The sequence below is a fragment of the Salvelinus namaycush genome, chromosome 40 (genome assembly GCF_016432855.1).
Source record: "Salvelinus namaycush isolate Seneca chromosome 40, SaNama_1.0, whole genome shotgun sequence".
Taxonomy (NCBI): Eukaryota; Metazoa; Chordata; class Actinopteri; order Salmoniformes; family Salmonidae; genus Salvelinus; species Salvelinus namaycush.
This window is the reverse complement of record NC_052346.1, coordinates 13,840,361-13,845,405: the sequence shown is the minus strand read 5'-3', so window position 1 is coordinate 13,845,405 and position 5,045 is coordinate 13,840,361. Positions and strand designations below refer to the sequence as shown.

General features: G+C 49.2%; 1 pseudogene; it reads right to left on the bottom strand.

The window, feature by feature from the left end:
- Positions 1-1,136: 1,136 nt before the first annotated feature.
- Positions 1,137-4,422, bottom strand: LOC120033242 (annotated as a pseudogene).
- Between the last annotated feature and the right edge of the window lie 623 nt (positions 4,423-5,045).

Sequence of the window (5,045 nt, the reverse complement as noted above, 5' to 3'; positions counted from 1 at the left end):
TGCCAGAGCAAAAACCAAGCCATGAGGTTGAAGGAATTGTCCGTAGAGCTCCGAGACAGGATTGTGTCGAGGCAGAGCCACTCCTCAGTAAAAGGCACATGACAGCCCGCTTGGAGTTTGCCAAAAGGCACCTAAAGACTCTCAAACCATGAGAAACAAGATTCTTTGGTCTGATGAAACTCTTCGGCCTGAATGCCAAACGTCACATCTGGAAGAAACCTGGCACTACCACTACGGTGAAGCATGGTGGTGGCAGCATCATACTGTGGGAATGTTTTTCAGTGGCAGGGACTGGAATACTAGTTAGGATCGAGGCAAAGATGAACAGAGCAAAGTACAGAGGTCCTTGATGAAAACCTGCTACAGAGCGCTCAGGACCTCAGACTGGGGCGAAGGTTCAACCTTTCAACAGGACAACGACCCTAAGCACACAGCCAAGACAACGCAGGAGTGGCTTCGGGACAAGTTTCTGAATGTCCTTGAACTGCCCAGCCAGAGCCAGGTCTGGAACCTGATCGAACATCTCTGAAGAGACCTGAAATTAGCTGTGCAGCAATGCTCCCCATCCAACCTGAGAGGATCAGCAGAGAAGAATGGGAGAAACTCCCCAAATACAGATGTGCCAAGCTTGCAGCATAATTCCTAAGAAGACTCAAGGCTATAATCGCTGCCAATGGGGCTTCAACAAAGTACTGAATAAAGGGTCTGAATGTGATTTTTCTGTTTTTTATTTTGAATAAATTAGCAAAAATTTCTTTAAACCTGTTTCTGCTTTGTCATCATGGGGTATTTTGTGTAGATTCATGAGGGAAAAAACTAATGTAATACATTTTAGAAGAAGGCTGTAAATGTTATCTAAAATTTATTAAATATTTTTTTCCCGTCAATCTACACAAAATACACAATAATGACAAAGCAGAAACAGGTTTTTAGAAATGTTGGCTAATCTATAAAAGATGAAAAACAGAAATATCACATTTACCTAACAAAATGTGAAAAAATTCAAGGGGTCTGAATACTTTCCGAAGGCACTACTTAAAATACCTACTTTTGAAGTGATAGATTATCTTATAAAAAGGAGCACCTTGTGGTCATAAAGCATTATGAAACTATAATAAAGGCACTAAGGGCTTTATTCACTCAGACATCTGAATGCTCTTCTTGCAGATAGCAGCCAACTTGTCCATCAGCTTAGCAGACATCTGAGAAACTTTGCTTGCGTCCACGACGTACACCACACAGTGGATCTGGTCATTCGGAGTTGCATGCTTGCAATATCCAGATACACCCGGCTGCAATAGAGCCATGGGGTTGAACTGTAAATGACAAACACAGACAGAGACAGAATTGTGAGTCAGCGATCTTCCAGAACTGGACCAACATTCTAGGGTGAACTGAACTTGTTAAATAGGAAAGCCTCACATCTTGCTACTTTGACATCAGAACATTCTCAGGTTTCTTGTATTGTGAAAGGTAAAATAATAGATTTGTTCAACCACAGGATATCAAAGTTAAAGTAGTGTGGGATTCCATCTAGTTAAGGTATATTGTCAACATTGGCACGACTCTGTCGCCCTTTGACCATTCAGAATGCTTGGTCTAAACAATCAGTTTTATGACATTCAACAGAAGATCCCAACGAATGGTCCTCCTCAACCGTTTGTTTGTATTGTGCCTCTACATACCTAGTATCTGTCCTGAACATGGCTCTTGTATTGGCTGACTATGTCATCCATGTCCAGACCACCCCTGTAACCTCCTCCAGGTCCATGGTGTCACACAGGATCAGTGGTAGAGGCTTACCGCCTTTCTCTGACTTAATGGAGAAGGTACGGAACTATGGAAAGACAAGATAGTCAGCACATGAAATGTAGCTTTGCGATGCACACTGCAGAAAACACCAGAAGAAGAATCATCACTGAATTATCACAGTGATTTATTGTAATGTTTGTTTATGTGTCAATTAATCCCATAAGGGATGGGTTGCCAACTAGAAATTTGACAAAAGTATTTCATTCATTCATGCACACGCACGTACACGCACGTACACGCACACACGCACGCACGCACGCACGCACGCACGCACGCACGCACGCACGCACGCACGCACGCACGCACGCACGCACGCACACACACACACACACACACACACACACACACACACACACACACACACACACACACACACACACACACACACATACCCTGTGTGGTGAGCCTTCTGTCTGCACTGCCAGCGATGGCCTTGTATGTTTCCTCTGAAGATAGAGTTGATGGTATTGACGAAGCTGGACTTGCCAGCACAGACCTGACCCACCAACAGAACACTGGCCTGGACCACTGACTTTACCTCAAGCCTATAGTTCTGGATGTTCTACTTCAATTGTTCTTTATTCCTACAATTTTTTATAATAATTGAACTAATGTATTTTTAGTATGTGGTGTGCAGGCATGTGTGTGGTTAGGTTCAAAGACAGTAATACTTACTCAGATGTCCAAAGTGCGTTTCTCCAGGGCTTTGCCAGATGATCTCCGAACTCTGTATGGATAGAAATGGGGTTAATATGTACTGTATCATTGGCATAAAATGTTCCAGGGTTTCTTCAAAGGTCTGTAAGTCTAATCCTGTTCGTTACATTAAAAAAGTAGACAAAGTAGTCCACTATAAAAGGAATATGGTACCATGTGAGATTTGTCCTAAGTGACTGTCACTCACCCTCCACTCTGTGGACCTCACACTCTGTCAACACCAGGTCGTTGCCATGCGTCTCTGCAGCATTGACTTTGTAATGATTTACTGTTATACAACTGACCTGGGCTTTATTGCCATTCAGAAACCACAAGACACCAACATTAAGACCATGCTTTCTATCTGTTAAACCATACTGGCCATCGGGGGTATTGGCGGACGGGGCCACAGTGTCTCCCGACCCCTCCTGTCTCAGCCTCCAGTATCTAAACTGCAAAGGTTTATGTGTCGGGGGGCTAGAGAGAAGGCATAGTGCTGGGACTATGCCTCAGGACTACCAGGCATGATGACTCCTTGCTGTCCCCAGTTGTAATGGATTTCCTCTTCGTCTGAGGAGGAGTAGCAAGGATCGGACCAATGTGTAGCGTGGCAAGTATCCATAATGAGATATTTAATAACTCAACAGAACACTGAACAAAATAACAAAAGTACAAACAAACAACCGAAACAGTCCCGTATGGTGCAAACACTAACACAGGAAACAATCACCCACCAACACCGGACCAAGCAGCGGTAAATTGGAGCAGTGCAAACTGGACTATGAGACAACTTGGGAGGAGATAGAGAGGTGGTCGGTCGACCCAGGGAGAGTGCCGGAGCCCGCCTGGGATTCTCTGGAACAGTGCGAGGAGGGATACAGGAGAATGGAGTTGGCGAAAAGAACACGGCAGAGCAACAGGTACGAGAGGCAGCCCCCCAAAAAATTTGGGGAGGGGCACACAGGGAGATTGGTCGAGTCAGGCGATAGACCTGAGCCAACTCCCCGTGCATATCGTAAGCAGCGCGTTACTGGTCAGGCACCGTGTTATGCGGTGAAGCGCACGGTGTCGCCAGTACGCGTTCATAGCCCGGAACGCTATAGGCCAGCCCCCCGCAAGTGCCATGCGAGAGTGGGCATTCAGCCAGGGCGTATTGTGCCGGCTCAGCGTGTCTGGTCTCCGGTACGCCGTTTCGGCCCAGGGCATCCTGCGCCGGCTCTGCGTGCTGTGTCTCCGGGGCGCTGGGAGGGTGCAGTGCGTCCTATGCCTACGCTCCGCTCGTGCCGGGCGAATGTGGGCATTGAGCCTAAGGGAGAGGTGAGAGTGGTATGCACCAGATCTCCAGTGCTCACCCACAGTCCGGTTCAACCTGTGCCTGCACAGGATCCGGGCTAAAGTGGTCATCCAGCCTGGAGGAGTGGTGCCAAGGCTGCGCACCAGAGCTCCAGTGCTCCTCCACAGCCCGGTGTCTCCTCCACGCACCAGGTCTCCTGTAGGTCTCTCCAGCCTGGTCGGTCCTGTGGCAGCGCCACGCACCAGGCTGTCTCTCCGTCTTCTCCCTCCAGGTTTGCCCTCCAGTCCGGAGCTGCCAGAGCCGCCCGCCAGTCCGGAGCTGTCAGAGCCGCCCGCCAGTCCGGAGCTGCCAGAGCCGCCCGTCAGTCCGGAGCTGCCAGAACTGCCCGCCAGTCCGGAGCCGCCAGAGCCGCCCGCCAGTCCGGAGCTGCCCGTCAGTCCGGAGCTGCCAGAACCGCCCGCCAGTCCGGAGCCGCCAGAGCCGCCCGCCAGTCCGGAGCTGCCCGCCAGTCCGGAGCTGCCCCTCAGTCCAGAGGCGCCCCTCAGTCCAGAGGCGCCCCTCAGTCCAGAGCTGACCTCTACTAGGATCTCCAATCCGGGGTTGGTGGCGAGGGTCGCCATTCCTAAGGTGCCACATAAGTGGGCCGAGACTATGGTGGAGTGGGGTCCACGTCCCGCTCCAGAGCCGCCACCGTGGTAAATGCCCACCCAGACCCTCCCCTATAGGTTCAGGTTTTGCGGCCGAAGTCCGCACCTTTGGGGGGGGGGGGGGGGGGGGGGTACTGTCACGTTCTGACCTTTGTTCCTTTTTTATGTCTTTATTTTAGTTTGGTCAGGGCGTGAGTTAGGGTGGGCATTCTATGTTGTTTTTCTATGTTTTGTTCTGTATGTTATATTTCTATGTGTTTGGCCTAGTATGGTTCTCAATCAGAGGCAGGTGTCAGTCGTTGTCTCTGATTGGGAGCCATATTTAGGTAGCCTGTTTTCTATTGTGTTTTGTGGGTGATTGTTTCCGTTTCAGTGTTTGCACCATTCGGGACTGTATCGGTTTTCATTTGATTCTCTTGTTCTTTTTTTTGTATTCATTCTCGATTAAACATTTATTATGGATACGTACCACGCATTTTGGTCCTCCTCTCCTTCCACCAACGAAAGCCGTTACACCAGTCCACCTGGTCGTGCTGCTGCTGCTCCAGTTTCAACTGTTCTGCCTGCGGCTATGGAACCCTGTTCACCAGACGTGC